This window comes from Lutra lutra, chromosome 15 (assembly GCF_902655055.1).
Source record: "Lutra lutra chromosome 15, mLutLut1.2, whole genome shotgun sequence".
NCBI classification, from domain to species: Eukaryota; Metazoa; Chordata; class Mammalia; order Carnivora; family Mustelidae; genus Lutra; species Lutra lutra.
In genome coordinates this window covers 22,921,145-22,939,828 of record NC_062292.1, presented here as the reverse complement: position 1 = coordinate 22,939,828, position 18,684 = coordinate 22,921,145, and the positions used below count along the sequence as shown (strand labels likewise).

The 18,684-nt window shown below is 48.3% G+C and overlaps 1 protein-coding gene across 6 annotated transcripts in view; it reads left to right on the top strand.

Moving 5' to 3' along the window:
- The first annotated feature begins 6,254 nt into the window (after positions 1-6,254).
- The window catches only part of FAM163A (family with sequence similarity 163 member A), a 74,850-nt gene continuing 62,420 nt past the window's right edge, over positions 6,255-18,684 (top strand). For 4 of the 6 annotated variants that reach the window (XM_047705774.1, XM_047705777.1, XM_047705773.1 and 1 more), the window contains exon 1: positions 6,769-6,897. The gene's annotated coding sequence lies outside the window, so the exon portion shown is untranslated. Of the gene's footprint in view, positions 6,374-6,768; positions 6,898-18,684 lie in introns of those variants that run through there. The other 2 variants (XM_047705775.1, XM_047705778.1) reach the window with 2 other exon arrangements.

Genomic DNA, 18,684 nt, shown 5'->3' with positions numbered 1-18,684 from the left:
GAAACCACCTCCTGCCTCGGTTTGGGAGTCTAAAGGACTTCTACTGGAGGGTAGCGTGAATGGGGGTGGAGGAGCACTTGTACTTGAATGTGGGCTAGATTTGGTAACTCACTTCCAACGTGTAGTGTGCGGCCAAAGTGATGCTCTTTTGGCACTCACCCTGGGTTTCTTTACACCATGGTGATCTCAAGGGCTCGTCATACTTAGTGGTGAAAATTCTAAAGTTTTGCTTACACATTCATATGTGAAAAATGTCATTATAGCTCAAAAATACATGAAGCAAAAAGTGATGGAATCGAAGGGAAAAAATAGACAATTTAACAGCAAATGTTGGAGACTTTAATTTCTTTTTTTAAATTTTTTAAAGTGGGGCTTCAACTCATGACCCTGAGACCAAGAGTCACAAAAGCCAGCCCCGTGCCCCAAAAAGAAAGTCTTTAATCAATAATCTAAGCTTCCACCTCAAGAATCTATGGGAAAAGGAGCAAAATAAACCTAAAAAAGAAGAAAGGATATAATTAAGACAAGAAGAAGTCAATAAAATTGAAAATATACTGTTTCTTTCAAATGATCGATAAAATTAATCAACCTTTGGCAAGACTGGCAAAAAGACAAAAAGGAGGGGGACAACACAGATGACCAATGTTTCAGGAACATGACACTCTGCAGATGTCAAAGGAAGAAAAAGGGAATACAATAAGCCAGGCTACACACCTAAATCTGACAACTTAGAGGAGATGTCAGTTCTTTACAAAATACAAAGTACCACCTCTCACCCAGTCTGAAATAGACAATTTGAATCACCCTATAACTGTTAGGAAAATTAAACTTATAATTTCAAATCTTCTAAAAAGCCCAGGCCCAGAAAGATTCACCAGACAAGTCTACCAAACATTTAAATGAGCCTTAACATCAAATCTACCTAATCTCTTCCAGAAAATAGTAGAGGAGGGAACACTTTCCAATATATTTAATGAACCTAGTATTACTCTGATATCAAAACCAGACAAAGATAGTACAAATAAAGAAAACCACTGACCAATATCTCTTGTGAATACAGATGCAAGAAAGGCTCAACAAAATGTTAGCAAATAGAATTTAGCAATACATAAAAAGAATTATATACCATGACCAAGAAGGCTTTATTCCAGGGATGCAAGGCTGGTTTAATTTTCAAAAAGCAATGGACACATCCACCATATTAACAGGCTAAAAAAGAAAAATCACATGCTTCTATAACCTAATGGAAAAGCACTCAACAAAATTCCACACCCATTTATCACAAACATTTTCACAAAAATAGGAATAGACGAAAATTTTGTCAAATTGATACCTACAGTTAGAAGGAAAAAATTGTTAACGTGATATCTACAGCTAATTTATATTTAATGATGAAAGGCTCAATATTTCTCCATAATATCAAAATGCTGGCAAGGCTCTTGTAGATATAGAGAAGATTATTCTAAAGTATAAATGGAAAGGCAGAGGAACTAGAAGGCCTAAAACAATATTTTAAATATTTTATTTATTTTTAAATATTTTTATTTGTTTATTTGACAGAGCACAAGCAGGGACAGCAGCAGGCAGAGGGAGAGGGAGAAGCAGGCTCCCCGCTGAGCAGAGAGCCCGATGAGGGGCTTATTCCCAGGACCCTGGGATCATGACCTGAGCCGAAGGCAGATGCTTAATGACTGAGTCACCCAGTCATCCTGACCTAAAACAATTGTGAATAGGAAGAATAACATGGGCCAATCAGTCTGCTCAGTTTCAACCTGGTATTGGGTGGAGGAAATAGATCAACAGAACAGAAAAGAGAATCCAGAAATAGACTCACACAAGTATGCTAACAAGTTCTTGACAAAGGTGTAAAGGCAAGTCAACGGAAGACAGAGTTTTTAAACAAATGGTGTTAAAGCAATTGGACATACTGAGGCAAGAAAAAAAACTCAACCAAAATCTCACATCTTTTATTAAAATTAACTCAGGTCACAGACTTAAAGGTAAAACATGAAAGAGAAAAAAAATGGAAGAAAATCTTTGGGATGTAGGGCTAAGCAGAGAGTTCTTAGACTTGACAGAAATTCCATGACCCATAGTAAGAAACACTGAAAAACTGGACCTTATCAAAATTTACAAAGTCCTCTGCAAAATCCATGTAAAGAGGATGAAAGACAATCTACAGAATGGGAGAAAATATTTACAAACCATGTATCTGCAAAAAGACTAGGATCGGGGCTCCTGGGTGGCTCAGTGGGTTAAGCCTCTCCCTTCGGCCCAGGTCACGATCTCAGGGTCCTGGGATAGAGCCCCTCATTGGGCTCTCTCCTCAGTGGGGAGCCTGCTTCCCCCCTCTCTCTGCCTGCCTCTCTGCCTACTTGTGATCTCTCTCTCTGTCAAAGAAATAAATAAAATCTTAAAAAAAAAAATTAGGATCTCCAGGTGCCTGGGTGGCTCAGTTCATTAAGCATCAGACACTTGATTTTGGTTCAGGTTATGATCTCAGGGTTGTGAAATTGAGCGCCTCCTGGAGCCTAGCCTCAGGCTCTGGGCTGAGTGTGGACCCTGCTTAGGATTCTCCCCATCCCTCTGCCCCTCCTCCTGCTCGTCACACTTTCTCTCTAAATAAAAACAAAAAACAAAATAAAAAAACAAGAACAAAACCCAATAACTAGGATCTAAAATATGTAAAGAATTATCAAAACTCAGGAGTAAAAGAACAAACAATCTAATTAGAAAATGTCCAGAAGAAGGCACCTGGGTGGCTCAGTGGGTTAAGCCTCTGCCTTCAGCTCAGGTCATGATCTCAGGGTCCTGGGATTGAGCCCCACATCAGGCTCTCTGCTCGGCAGGGAGCCTGCTTCCTCCTCTCTCTCTGCCTGCCTCTCTGCCCACTTGTGATCTCTGTCTGTCAAATGAATAAACAAAAATCTAAAAAAAAAAAAAGAAAAAAGAAAAAGAAAATGTCCAAAAGGCATCAACAGACATTTCCCCAAAGAGAGCACATTTGGAAATACAGATGCCAAGTAAGTACATGAAAAGATGTTCAACATTATTAGTCATTAGGGGAATGGAAATTACAACCACAGTGAGATTATCACTATACATTTATGAAGATGGATTAAATTTTTAAAAACAGTGACAACACCAAATGCTGGCAAGGATGTGGAAAAACTGGGTACCTCATATATTGCCAGTGTGAGTCCAAAAAGGCACTCTGGAAAACAGGTTGGCAATCTCTTTTATAAAGGAAGTGTGCAACTACCACACAGTACAGCAACTGCACTTCTGGACATTCACCCCAGAGACATGAAAACTCACGTTCATACCAAAACCTGCACACAAATATTTATAGCAGCTTGATTTATAACTGCTCAAAACTGGGAAAAAAAGCAAACCCAGATGTCTTTCAGTGAGTGAATGAATGGTTAAACAAGTCTTGGTACATCCATACCATCCAATTAATAAACCTGGATCAATCCCCGAAGAATTATGCTGAGTGGGGGAAAAAAAAAGCTTACATACCGTATTATTTCATTTACTTACTATTCTTGAAATCACAGTTTTAGAAATGGTAAACAGACCAGTGGTTTCTAGGGGTTAGGGCTGGGGAGGGGGAAGTGGGTGTGGCTATTAAAAGGAAACCTGAGGGATTCTTGTGTTGATAGAAATGTTCTGACTCTGGAAATGTCAGTTTCCTGGGTGTGATATAGTTTTGCAAGATGGTAGCAATGCAGGGAACTGGGTGAGGGTACCTAGGACCCTTGCATAGTTTCTTAAAATTACTTCTGAATTTATAGTGATCTCACAATGAAAATTCCCCTTTAAAAAATTATTCCTGATCAAAAGATGAAGATTAATGAAGGGGAGAAGATATTTGCAATCTATAAGTGACAAAGCGACATTCTATATAGCTAGAATATACAAAGAACCTTTATGGATCAACAAGAAAAAAAAATCTGATGACTCAGTAGAAAAATGGGTAAAGATTTATACAGGCACTTCACAAAACAGAAAATTCAAATAGGCTCTAAGTACATAAAAATGTGCACCATCTTATTGGTAATTAGGGATATGAAATGAAGATCACAGGTTTGATATCATTACATAGCCACCAGATTGACAAAAATTAAGAAGTCTAACAAGATGTCTGGGTAAGAATGTAGAGTGACTGCAAAATACATATTTGGTGGAAGTGTGAATTTTATGACCACTTTGGTAAACAACTTGGCATTATCTAATGAAGTTAAATATGGGCATAGCCTGTGGCCCAGCAATTCCCCTGCAAGGTGTATACTTTAAAGAGAAGTTTGCTTCTGCACACCAGGAGATGCGTACAAGAATGCGGTTAGCAGTGTTATTTGTGATAGCCCCAACGAGAACAACATACAACAAAAATGGATGACCTCACAAACACAACCAAATGAAAGAGGAGGCCAGATACACACAAAGAATTCATGCTCTAGGGGTGCCTGGGTGGCTCAGTGGGTTAAAACCTCTGCCTTCAGCTCAGGTCATGATCTCAGGGTCCTGGGATCGAGTCCCGCATCGGGCTCTCTGCTCAGCGGTGAGCCTGCTTCCCCCCCGCCCCCGACCCGCTGCCTGCCTCTCTGCCTTCTTGTGATCTCTCTCTCTCTGTCAAATAAATAAAATCTTAAAAAAAAATAATTCACGCTCTATCATTTACATAAAGTACAAAACTAAGCAAACACAACCGTGTTTGGGCAGACATACATGAGGTAACTACCGTGAAGTCAGGATGGCTGTTGCTTTAGTGGAAGGGAAGGATTTAGGAAGAGGAATGGGGCCAGTGGTAGGGTGAGGTCAGTGACCTGGCTGAGTACACAGGTTTGATTTATGATGGTGGCTCAGGCTGCACCTGGCTTCTTTCTCTCTCTGTGTAATTGTGCCTAAGAAAATAACACATCTCTTTATATTGCAGCTTTGCCTTTGAGAAGAATTGAGACGAGGAAAGAATGTAGGTGTGAGGTTTGGCTGTGTGAGAAAAGGCAGCGCGTGATGATCCGAGATCAAACCTGAAACCTGTAAAGAGAAAGAGGAAAAACGTGGAGTGTTGGAAGCAACAGGAAGCCTGCTGGACCCATTGGGTGTGTAGCTTGCCTTTGGATAGATGCATATTTTTCAGAGTGCTTTAGGAATAATAAAGGTTGCTTCAAGTTGAATAATAAAGGTTGCTAAATTTCTTACTCCTCCCCTTTACAAGTTGGACCTGGACTGAGGGACCAGTGTTTTTCCTTCTCTCCAGAAATTAATAAAATGTTCATGTTTGCTTTGAATCCTCCAGACTGTCCAGAGTATGAAGAGGAAAACATATTTGATAAGAACAGCCCACCCGCCCCGCCCCCGACCTTAAGCATTAACTTGGGTGACCCTCTCCCTCCTTCCCTCCCTCTTCCCCTGTCTTTAGTCCAAGCCTGACGAGTAGGGTCGGGGAGGTGGGGGGCGGGAAATGAACACACCAGAACAGGCAAAAGTTCCATAATGAGATGCTTTGGAGATGCGAAAAAGTGACAGTTTCTTTCCATTTCGCCCCGCCATGTTCTCCAAGCAGACTGATGTCAGAATTTACGGTTTGGGGGGGGGGGGTATAGCACATAAGCAACTTGTAGAGCTTGAAAACATTACAGGATGGTGATTTCAGAGAAGAAATCTAGAGCACTGTTAACGTTTTCTCCTCATGTTGGGGGAAGAGGACGACATTGCGTCTCCTTTCATGCCTTTTCCTGCTAGATCTCGCCGTCATAATTCTAATTTGCATTTACTCCCTCCCTGCCCCGCTACAAGGACGCGGTGTCCCTCCACCGCGGGGACATCCAGGTGTGACTGGACTTCCAGGGACCAGCGCTGGCCAGAAATAGGGAAACAGAGGAGCCTTTCGGGAGGCTCTCCAGGCAAAGTCCAGGGGACAGCGACAATCCCTGTTCCTTAAAACAATCATTCTTGCAGGATTTTCCCTGCTAGACTTGAGCTGTGGCTCGCGAAGTTCTTAGGGGGCCGACTCCTGAACTCACATTTCTTAGGCGAAAAGACTGCGGAGCTAAGGGAGTCGTTGGAAGGCACCAGCCTGCGCCGTTTTGTCCCTTCCCTTCGCCTTGGTGCAAGCGGCCTCTCGGGTGGGGGATTCTCCCAGGACTGGGGCCAGCGCCAATCAGGTGGCTCGGTACCTGCCCCCAGCCCCGGCCACCTGGAGGGGCGATGAGGTTCTCGGCTCCGTGCGGGGCCAGTGCTCGGAGCGCCGGGGAACGCAGAGGAGCGTCGCTCCGGCAGCCCCAGGCCCGGGCGCTCGGAAGGACGCGCGCAGACCCGGTGCCAGCCGAACCTGGAGCGGCCGCCGGAGCGAAGCTGCTCAGCCGCGGTAACGGGTTAGGGCGCTCTTGGAGCCGAGGCTTCCGCAAGGAAGAAAAGGAGGGAGGGAGCGGAGCGGGGGCGGGCCGAGGATCCCGCGGGGTGCCGGGCTCCGCGCGGGGAAGTGTCGGGCCCGGGCGTACTTCCGAGGGCGCCTTAGTACCGGCGGCAGCGAGCCCCGGGGCCGCCTTCCCCGCACGCCCCTATCTTGACCGTGACCGGGCCGGGCCGGGTCTGGGTCGGCGCTCGGCTCTCCGGCTCCACATCTGCAGCCGCGTGCTTCGAGGGGGTGGGGGTGGACGTCTCCGGCCTCGTGGCCAAGCCGCTGGGCGCGCTGTCTCCGCCTCCGGGCCGGACTTGCGGGGCTCCTGTCCCCGCCTGCGCCGCTGCCGCCCGCTCCCGCTCCGCGAGCGCCTTCCCCTGGCCGGTGCGCACACGGACGAGGCTGCTGCGCCCGGGCGCCCACGACCTCCCGGGAGCATGCGGCGGCCTCGGCTCGCGACGCTGCACACTCGGCGGGACCGTCCGGCGCGCGTGAGTGAGCGGGGCCGGGGCTGAGCACTACGGCGGGTGGGTGCAGGGTCCGCGGGCAGCGCCACCGCCGTCGGTCCGTGCGTCCGGGTGCCTCGGAGCGCCAGCCTTGCAACCTGGGTGCGGTTTGCTGGGGATTTTGCTGAAGTTTGACCACGGAAGGAGGGCGGAGGTGCGTTCGCGGCTCAGGGTCGCCATCTCCAAGGCAACCGGAGCCGACGTCTGCCTGAGGGACGGAGAAACCGGACTCTCACCCGGGTCGCTGTCCGCTCGCTCCCGAGGCCGGAGGCGGCGTCTCTCACCGCTCTCCCCCGGGCGGGGCGCCGAGGGCTTCGCTGGGGGCGCCGGGCCACATCGAAGCTTCGCTCAGCGGCCCGGAGGAGGGTTTGGCCCAAATAGAAGCAGGGCAAGGCAGTGCTCCCGTCCCCATCACCCGTCTGGCTGGGTGGCCTGGAGAGAGCGCCCGGAGCGGCTCCCGGGAGACGTCCTGCCTGGGTGGCTTCCTCGGTCTCTGCGCTGCCTAAGGCGACCGGGGAGCGCAGGGGTGGAGATCTGTCTTCCCTGTCGGTGTCCCTGGGTTACATACACCACACGTGCTTTTCTGTCACACTTGGGCATCCCTTTTCTCTGGGTGGAATTGTGGGGCCCTGAAAGTTTGCTCTTTCTAGCAAGTTTGAGGCGGAGAGTGGAGGGTGGGGGGCAGGCAGCCCCCCTCCCCCCGCAGTCAGCGGAGGCACTTTCTCCGGTTCTTTCCAGTCTGCCCAGCCCCGGACCCTCCTTCATCCCGGGGCCACACTCGTGGCCTGGCCGGAGGACCCGGATGGAGCTGGGGGTTCTCACCCGCAAGGCTGGGGGTCCAGAGTAACTGGCAGGGGTTGACGTCTACGCGGTCGTATCTCTGTGCCCTGTGTCGGGTCCTCCAGTGGCGGAGCCGGACCCACGTTTTATACCGCGTGAGAGACAAACGGGAGGGGGGCGGGGGGAGACTTCAGGTCTGGCAACAGCACTTTGCCTGAGCTTCGCTGGGATCTGGAGTCTTCCTGGGGCGAGGTGGGGGCGGGGGAGGAAGCTTCCTTTCTGTATTCCTGAAGTACTCGGGAGTCTATGCAGCTCCTGCCCCTTTCCTTTAAACTGACAGAGGCCGATGAAGGGGAAGAAAGAGCAGAGGTGTATTCTCGGAGAGCGACGGTAATTTCTCAGACCTCTCTCCAGTGGTTCCAGCTGCAGTGCCCGCGAGGATCTAAACCAGCATGTAGAGATGGTGGGGGGTGGAGTGGGCAGGGGGGGTGGACCAGTGGTGGGGGATCGCAGCCCCCTCCTCACAGTCCCCCCCTCATGAGGAGCATGGCTATAATTTCTGCCACCTGGGGGATGAAATGAGAGAAGACCAAGTGTGAATGAGAAAAGCCTCTGAAGTCCTTTGGGCTGGGGGGAGGATATCTGTGTCACACACACAGAGAAACCTCAGTGGTGGGCATCCTTGGCATTCTTGCCAGAACTAGAAATTTGCCTTTAGTGCCCTTATCAAAAATTGCTGAGGAAAAGCTGAATGGGCTCCAGGGCTGATGAGAGCAAGTCCCTCCTACTTTGCTCAAGGAACTCTGTTTTGTCTCCAGCAGACGGGTCTGTAATTGGAAATGAGCTCCTCTTGGCCCAGAGATTTGTGGCTGAGTGCAGACAAGCTCTGGCAACAACAGAGCCATTGGGCCCCAGGAAACGCCCACCCTCACCCAGAGGCCCCGGGGTGGGATTGTAGTGGCCTCTCTCGGTAACTCTGGAAGGAGGCTGGGATGGATCGGAGCAGAACTTGGGAGTCGTCTGGGTGGCTTCTTAACAGAAAGGCCCTGGCTGGGCCATTCCAGGTATTGTCAATTGTGAAAAGTGCCCTGAGGTCTCAAATTCAGCCTGATGATCATTAACACTAATGAAAACTGCTGCTACTTATTAAGTCCCTTCTCCGTGCCAGACACAAGGCTTTGAAAAATCAATATGATTATCTCCGTATTTCAGGCAGAGGAGACGGAGTTGGGGAGAAGTTAAATTATTTGCTAAGAGCATCAAGCCAAGTCAGTGGCAGAGCTGCTGCGTGAAGCCGGATCTCCCAGTTCCAAAGGCCCTGCTCCTTCCACAATGCTGGTCTCCTCCTGTTAAGGACAGAGTCGGGTGTGGAAGCTGAAAATCAGGAGCCATGGGATGGGATGCTGGGGTCCTGTTGGGCTTTAGGGAAAGTGCTGGCCTGGTAAAAAAAAAAAAAAAAAAACAAACAAAACAAAACTACATGCTCTTCATTCCCTCGAGGACTCAGGGGTTTAACTGTACACAGAAGATCGATTCTTTAAAAGGTAAAGTGTAAACTGCAATTTACTTTCAATGAGCATCCAAAAGGCTGATAAACTGCTGATGAAATCCTGGAGAAACAGTCCCTTTCCTGTGTTACTGTTGGAAGAGAAAATGGGTACAACTTCTTTGGAGAGTGTTTTAGAAACCTCTCCCAAAATTATAAGTGCCCACCGTCAGACCCAGTGACTCCATTTTTAGGAACTGAGCTTGCCCTTGTATTGGCTCTGGGGACAAAGACAGACGCACAGTATAGCATCATTTGAAAGAACAATTTACGTGCATGTCCAAGAGGGACTGTTTTTTTTTTTTTTTTTAATCTCATGGTACCTCCAGGTAGTTGAATACTGTCCTACTATTTAAAAAAGAAAAAAAAAAAGACTTAGGAAGTTTCTCTATAATTGATAGGGAATGGTTTCTAAGATACATGGCTAGGTGGAAAATACGTATAGAGGGTTTCTAAAACGCTAATGTCTATGTTATGAGAGAGGAGGCAGAGAATTCCCTTATCGAGGAGACACTGCCAGCCCCTGGGCAGCACGTGTCTGCTCATGAGCAAGGTCAGTAGGTCTATTTCTGGTGTTACAATTGGGCTTCTGAAAGGAGAGGAGGAGAGATACGCTTGAAAGAAAAGTTTTGAAAATTGCTCTGGTGTCTAGGGCCAGATTGTCCCAGAGGAGGAAGGAGGGTTATCGACACAGCTGTGGAGGCATCCATCAGTGTGTTCTGGAACACCCCCTTGGGAAACTCCCATCAGCATAGATGGCCAGCTCAGCACTCCCTTTCCCCAGGATTTCCCTTCTGCTGATCCTCACCCATCCTGGAAGCTTCTAGGTGCATGAAGGGCATGGGGGCAGGCCTTCCAGCACAGTTAGGGGGGAGCCTTCCTTAAGAGCTAAGTTCTAGCTACTCTGCTAAGCACTCTGCCTACATCATCTCATTTAATATCCCGATCACGTATGTGGGAGAGCCCAGGCTCTCTGCCATCAAGCAGCACCTTTCTGCTCTTCGTCCAATAACTTTCCTTCTCGGTACGGTGACCTGAAGCAGGGGCACAGGAGCATCACAGGTGCTCGGAGACTCACTTTGGGTTCTAACAGCGTGTGGCTGAGCATTATACACTTTGATGGATGAGCTAGAATGTTTGCAGTCTGGAGAGGTTTGTACAAGGCACAGTTCAGGGACAAAGCAGTCAGTGTTCTTAGGTTGAATTTCCATCTTCCCTGCTCCTGTCTCTGTGGCGTGTGCATTAGGGCTGGGGTGAGCGTGATCTCCTGTGGGATGGAAGAGGGGGAAAAGGAGGGGTTGTCTCTGCTTTGCTCCAGATGTTAGTGGCATCGAGATGCTCGGAAGGCCCTGTGTCTGTTCCACCACCCAAGGGACCCACGGAAGAAGGTGGGCAGGGTGGCCCCCGAGGCCCAGGTCTGTGCTGGGAGGCTGCCTGCTGTTTGACAAAACCAGTCTGAGAGCCACGGGCCTGGCTCACTGCAAACCTTTCTCCTCCCACACAGCTCACTGGCTAGGGCTCACCTCTGACTCCCATTCCACTTCAAAAGGTAACAGCTTGAATTTTTCCCCAAATGAATTTTAGAGCAAGGACAGCTGTTTCTTCTATGTTCTGCTATGGCTCATGGGGGTGAGAGCAAGAAGCTGGATGGGGCTCTCAGCTAGGGCTGCTAGAACCTTGCCACGGCCGGGGGGTTGGGGCAAAACCGGATGCCCCAACTATTTAGGGAAAAAAAGTCACCTTATGACACACAAAAATGGTGGTTTACGTAGCATAGCAAAAGAGTAGTCTAACATATTTCAGTTCGGAATATGAGTATTGTTCAAGGCACTGGGAAGACAGAAAGATGAACGAGTCGTGGTCCCTGGGCTCGAGCTGCCCACAGAGCAGTGTGGGAAGGACCATTCACATCAGCAGCTGGACCCTGCAGACTAAAGAAAGAAGGGCTAAGTAGAGCCACAAATGACTTACGGTCATGTGCAGTAGAGCTCAAGTGAACCTGGGGCTGGCCCCGTAATTCCAGCAGACTGTTGAAGTCTTTCTGAAGGAGGTGATTTTTGAGCTGGGCCTTGAAGGTTAATTAAATTTTGATAGACAACCTCGGGAGAAGGGGCAGAAGAAGCCAAGAGAATGGAGAGAATGGGTTTTGATAGGCTGTGGGGCGTTTAAAGATACATTAATATCAGTAATGCCAATATTTACTCAAATTCTGCTGCAGACATAATACATGGTATTTTCAGATCCTTAGAGTAAAACTGTCTATATCTCCAGAAGATAGGCAATCACTGTTTTGTTTTGTTTTGTTTTGTTTTTTTTTTGGGTGGTAAAATCAACAGGGCTTGGTGATGGATAGATAATAGAAGTGACTTCCACAAGCTCAAGACTATAAAACTATATTAAGTTTACATCAGATTCATTTTACTTGTTACAGTAACAACGGATGGTAGCTTACCTGTGTGAAATGGACATTTCTGTTGTATGGGACCGCTGCATGACAGTGAGCTTCCCCGTGGAGAGACAGCTGAGCCTCAGGAATGGGGATTCAAGCTGTGCCCCACCATTTTGTTTGGCTGTTCATTCACCCCTGGATTCACTCGTTCATTTATTCCTACGTGCAAAAAAGATGATTCTTGTTCCTGAGCCATGTGCTGGCCTAGCTGAGGGGGAGAGAGAGAGGGAGAGAGAGACAGAGAAAAGAGAAAGCATGTCTCTGCAGCTTCCAGGAGCTTGCAGTACGTGGGAGAGATTACAGAAGCTGATAAATGCCACAGTAAGAATAGCAACGAAGGACGGTGGGAAAACATAGTATGTGCTCAGTAAATGCTAGTTGCTAAAAAGAATAAGCAGCCTGATAAACAGAACAGATACAAGAGTTATACAACCTGATAAACAAACAGATATAGATCGAGAGCCCAGAGGGCTAAAAATGTCTCTTTGGATTTGGCTAGTGGGTCTCAAACACTTGTTCATGTTGTGAAACCCACGGGAATCATGGTGCTTTCTGGAGAATACCATAAAATTTTGAAATGGCTGAATATATAATTTTGAGCTATATCAGAAAGCATCTCCTGCTACATTTGCCCACAGACATAGACTAGCAGACATCAAGTTTTGAGAAAGAAAACTTTATGAAACAAAAGCTTTAAATTGAGGATAGTCTGTCAGTTCCTTTTTTTTTTTTTTTTTCTATGAACTGGGGAAAGACTGCCAAGGTTCTATTTTAGTGCTGGAAACCCTTGGTCCAGCTGGTAGAACACCAGGGATCCACAGTCGTACAGTTCTGGCAATTTGAAGGTTGTTGATGACTTTAGCAAGGGCAATTTCAGAAGAGTAATGAGGCCAGAAGCTGGATAGAATTGGGTCGTGTCTTCATGATGTCAAGCAAGTATTCATTGAATGTCACGGGGGATACAGGGTGGAGGGGGGAAAACAGTGCAGTCAAAGCCCCAGCCTTCATGGAACTTGAAGTCATTTGAGGAAACAAATCTGTCACGAGTAAATGTAAAATGACACTTATAAAAGTAGAGGCCCAGGGCATGATAAGGGTGTTTAACAGGAGGTCCGGACCCCTCGGGGAGGACCTGGGAAATCACCCTCAGAAAATGATGGTTCAGCCGGGACCTGGAGAGTGAGTAGGAGCAGAGTTGCTGCGGGGAGTATGGGAGCTGAGAAAGGATATTCCAGGAATGGGAGAGGGTCATGGCTAGAGCAGGCATGGCATTTGGAGATGCCCAAGGCCAGCGGACTGGGGTGCAGAGAAGGAGAGGGAGAAGCACGTGAGCTGAGCAGGAGAGGCAGGAGGGAGTCTTAGCAGCCACAGGAGGGACTCTGATGTTGATTCTAAAGTGATAGGTAGTCACTGAAGTACTTAAGCAGGAGGGTGACACAGCCAGATGTCCCATTTCAGAAGGATCATTGTGACTAAGATCACTGTGACTGTAGAGTGTGGGGAGTAGATTCGAGGTGGCCAGCGGAAGATTCAGGGAGACCTATAGGGAGACGGTTTTCCATGCTGGGACATTTATTGCGGGGTAGGAAGAAGTAGATAGATTGGAGCGGTTTAGAAGATCAGATGGACAGAACGTGATGGTTTGGATGTGTGAAGTGAGAGGGAGGTATTGGGGATGAGCCCTAGGGACCAGCTTTGTAGCAGTAGATGGAGGTGCAGATCCCTGCGACGGGAAACTGTCAAACGTCCCAAGTTCAGTCCCGCCATGTTGTACGTGAGGACCCTTTGAACCGTAAGAGTGCAGAGGTCGAGAAGCCAGGGGCTATAGGGACAGGAATTTGGAGAAGGAGAGGTCTGGACAGGAGATGTGCCCCGTAAGTCATCAACACCCAGGGCTAAAGGAAACCATGGCGTGGATGAGGCTGCCGAGGGAGGAAGGATGGTCGTGGAAGGGAAGGCCTGGCATTGACTTTGAGTTAGAATGAGCCTAGAAGGTAAGCAGAGAAGGATGATCTAGAGAGACAGAAGGAAAGCCAGGAGGGGGAAATGTCATGACAGCCAAGGGCAGAGTGTTGCCCAAATAGGAGAAGAGGAAGCATAGGGGCTGCAGGGAAGTCCCTGACAATGACAATGGGGACCAATAAACTTCCATTGGTTTCAGAAACAGAGGTCACGGGTGATTTAAACAAGAGCGATGGGATGTGATGGGCTAGAGCCAGACTGTGGTTGTTGGAGGACCAAGTGGACCCAGAACGCATAAGTGAGTCTTTCCAGAGGTTTGTCCGTGATCATTGAAGAGACAGGGTGGTTTTGTTCTGTTTTAATGGGAGAGAGTTGAGCACCTCTAAGTGTCAATGGGAAAGATCCATTCGAATTGAAAAGTAATAGGTTCAAGGAAGGATGAGTCATAATGTGAGGTTTCTTTCTTTTTCCTTTTTATTTATTTATTTATTTGACAGACAGAGATCACAAGTTGGCAGGGCAGCAGGCAGAGAGAGAGGGAGAAGCAGGCTCCCTGCTGAGCAGAGAGCCCGATGTGGGGCTCGATCCCAGGACCCTGGGACCATGACCTGAGCCAAAGGCAGAGGCTTAACCCTCTGAGCCGCACCCAGGCGCCCTAATATGAGGTTTCTAAGAACATGGACGGACAGCCTCAAACGTGAGGGTGGAAGGATAGGCCTTAGGATGGCGAGGGGTCATTCTTTCGGACAACTGGACTGAAGGAGGGTAGGATGAGGACAGATGTGAGTTTGTATGAGGTGTTGGAAGGTGAGAACATTGCCGTCTGATGCAGAGCAGGAGGGGGGCTCGTGGGGAGGCAGGGCGGAGGAAGAAGTTTATTTTCAACTGAGGGTGATGAGGACAGCGAAGGGACAGGGTGAAGAAACTAGTGAGAGATGATATGGTTGGAGCATTTATCAGCCGTGTGACATCGAGCCCGTTTTCTTACCTGTGAAATGGGAATGGTCACCAGGATGCCGACTCCACGGGCTGGTGCCTGGCACGTAGAAGGTGATCAGCAGACGTATGCTGCTGTTTGAACTTTTCTTCTTACCATCAGTGGCTAGTACAGGGCTGAACACAGACTTGATTGTAGTATGAAATAGTCATCAACACTCCTGGGTATTTAGTACCTAAAAATCAGATAGACCTCTCTCCATATGCCGCCTGTCTCCCTTCCTATCTGTGAAGCACCAGTCTCTTTCTTCTCTAAGCAGTCAGAAGCTTTTTTTGCTACTTAATGCTGAAGGATTTATTTGTACGTGGTGCTTAGCCAGGGCAGATTCTATTAGGAGAGTCAAGCATATGGGCAGGGCACTGGGCCAGGGTGAAGAGTGAAGAGGTTCAATTAATTCAAGAACCCAATCTCCTCTGACCTCATTGATCTACAGAGGACAGGGCATCTACTGAAGTCACTCCTTCATGTCTTTTATAACATCTAGTGAAAGCAACTTTGAAACAGGTCTGCACCCCGGGCCGAGATACAGAGATGAATAGGAATGGTTCCTGCCCTTGTGATAGTCATTTGACCAGATAAAAGTTGTAATGACAGCATCACGTGTTGGGGAGCACAGAAAAAAGAGCCCCTAGATGTGCCCGGACTAGGCAGGGAAGGCTTCCCAGAGGAGGTGGTGTTTGAGCTAGAATGTGAAGATTAACATCTGTGTGGGCCAGAAGGGAAAGAGACAAGGAGGGAACTTCCTTGCAGACACGAAGGGAAGTCTTCTGGGCCTTCGAGGCCCACTTAGGCCCAGTAGGGGTCAGGAGATGGTGGGGGTCGGGGGAATGGAAAATGGATTTTGTCCGAAGTCAGAACAGGAAATGCCAGGTGGCAGGAATGAGGTGAGACCCGACAGCAGGCTGGTGTTCTGCATCCTGGCCTAAGGACCTGGATTTGAACTTGTAGATGTAGAGCCACTACAGACTTCTGGACAGCAGCACACTCATTGGTCAGGAGACAGTGGTCATGGTCTAGGTGAGGGTTGACCTAACGGCAGTTTCAGTGACATGGGTCCAAGGTGGGGTCATGTAGTGGATGAGTGAAATGAAACTAAAAGCCACTGGCATTATGGAAGTCGTGGAAATAGAGGCTGGGGTGTTAGAGAGGCTATCTGTATATATTGGAATATATTAGTATATTAGAAGGATGATGGTGGAACCTCAGATGAAAGGGAAACAATTGCTAGAGTCCTCAGTGAGTGAAGGAGAGGCAGTGATGGGGAGAGGGATATGGTAAAGAATAATAAAATATCATGGACCTCAAAGGAAATGAAACACTCTAGACTCTAATTCTGGAAGACAGACTAGACTCCTGAAAAGATTGAACTGTTGCTTATTTCCAAGGGGAAGTGGCCACCACAAAACAGGTGGGATGTAATTCCAAGCCTTTGGGTCACTGAGTACCACTGGAGTACCACTATACAGCCTACAGATGGGGACCCTCAGGTTCAAAACCTCAGAAATCAGCTGAGTCCACATGATGACTCGACAGTCCGTGATGTTGTCCTTGGTGGAATCTCTTTCCCAGATGTCTCAGAGAATCATTTCCAACCTCTTTGCTGAGGTCTCGCTGATCTCAGGCATGTTCTCTCGCTGCGGCAGAGGAGTCAGGCCAATAGCGCCATTCATCTCAGGGGGCTGATATTTCAACAGCAGGCTGCTCTTGGCAGACGGCTTTCATCACCGACTCTCTTCTCTGTTGGGCAAACTCTGTACCCAGTGCTATGCTGGGCACATTGGAGGAATCTGAAAAAATACCAGACCTGGTCCATGCCCTCAAAGATCTCATAGTCTAAATAGAAAAGCCAGACTAGTACACTGAGAACAGTAAGCAATACTGGCCTTGTCTGGCTTATTAAGGGTAGGTGGTTGGGTACAGACAGGCGTATTGCCCCTGTATGGTCAAGAGTTGAGAGGGATGGAAAAGAGAGAGTAAGGAATCCAAAGTGACCTTCAGATTTTTGAATGGGGGGAGGAGTCCTGGGGAGCCGTGGTGCCATTCTGAGAGGCAGGGAGTACAACAGGGGAGAGACTTGGAGGGGAGGTGAAGACTGGAGAATGGTGAGTTCGCAGCCTTATTTAGGTGGAGGTAGATGCAGAATTCAGTTGCCTTTGTTGATGTGAGTGTACTGAGTGGGTCAGTGTTTTAGCAAAGGGGAAAAAGTTAATGAGTCAAATGGAGACAATGGTAATAGAAGGATGGGGAAGGGATATACCCTTGAAACATTTAAGGGATGAAGTGGATAAGATTTAGTAGCTGAGTGGATTTGAGGGGAGAGATGGAGGGAGGAGACTGAATGACTCACAGGTTACTGGGCTTGGGGACTGGGTGGATGGTGGTACCATTTACTAGGAGGAGGAATGCTGGAGGAAAAGTGGGCAAAGAGCAGATAAAATGATGAGGTCTGTTCGAGACCATTCGAATTAACAATGGGAGAGCTAAGGATGTAGTGTCTAGGAGCCATTTGGAGGCGCAAGCTGGAAACCCAAGAGAGTTCAGCCTAGCGACATAGCTCTGGGAGTTGATCCTGGACAGGCATGGGGGAGCACGGATGGGGCCTGGGGAAAGACTCATGTTTATGAGGGGAGTGGTCTAGAGGTGATAGTCTATGAGGGAATAGTCAGGGTTGCATGAGTTGAACCAGGAGAGGTAGTATTACGAGTGGTTAGTGAGGAGAAGAGTTAAGGGATGAGGCTTCAAGGAGGTGTGGGTAGTCAGTGGTAGACTCTCTGCGAGGGGCAACACGGAGGTCATTGAAGACCTTTGTCAGAAGTGATTTCCAAGTAGTGGGTGGGAGTTGGAAGCCAGATTCCAGTGAATTCACAATGAATAAGTTCTGAGAAAATAGACATGGAAGTATATACAAACATTTGAGAAATTTTGCTGTGAAGGGCAGAGAAATGCACAGTATCTGGATGATTATTGTGAGGGTGTGAAGGCACCAAGTGTAGACTTTTATTCCTAGCTTTGCTGGGAAAGAGAAGAGGCAGTTGGGATAACAGTGAGAGGGGGGTGTGAGGAGAAACAATGGGTTGTTGTTCAGAGTGGAAGAAACTCGATTATGTGTGTGGGCCAGGGTGATACTACCAAGAGGGGAAGTGGGGTAGGTAGAGGCAGAGAGAATGTTCAGTGGAGCCTAGACTAGAAGGAGAGGGGGGAGGTGGGATCTGGACCCCAGGTAGGGGGATGGACTGACCAGGAGGGAGGAAGTTTTCAGCCTTTAGACACAGAGGACGAGGACGAGCATTGGCATAACCCTGGATAAGACTTTGGGTTAGGTTAGGGATGGGGGCCGGAAGACCAAGGTTCGCACTTGGTGGCATCAGTACCCTCCATGATGTAGACAAGGTTATGTGAGAAGGATGGGAGTCTGTGGGGGCCATGAGGAGAAGGGGGAAGGTTTGGAACAATCCCTAAGGGGAATGGATGTGTTAGCATCCATGACTTCAAGTTTTTGAGCCCAGACAACAGAATAGTGGTGATTGTGTCGACAGCTGTTTGGGGGAGAATTTGGAGGAGCGCGCTAAGGTTTTTGAGCACGTTAGAATCGAGGCAGTGGCATGAAATCCACAAGTCCTACAGGTGGTGAGAGTATCTCAGGGGTATGTGGGTGCTAAAAACCATCATCCTCTCGAGCCTCCAGACTCTGCGAACAGAGCTGTTTAGCCCCGCTGCTCGGCAGAAGCTCCCCTCGGACTGAGAAGGTGTTGGAACCAGCGAGAAGCGCAGGAACCTGCCGTTGGCATCTCCGAGCCCTGGTGATGCGGGCTCCTGGATGTTGCTATTGTTACTGGATTCTTGATACCTTGTTAATCGAAAGGTCATAGTGGGAGCTACAAGAAGTCTTCTTGTAGCCTTTTGTTCCCTTTCTGTCTCTATGAACAAAGCCTTGCTCTGAGAACACGCCGATCTGCTCTGGGAGAGAATTCTTACTGGGATTTCAGAGCTTTCCTCAACCCGATCATCTCTCCAAATGCGTCCTCACTGGCGGACACA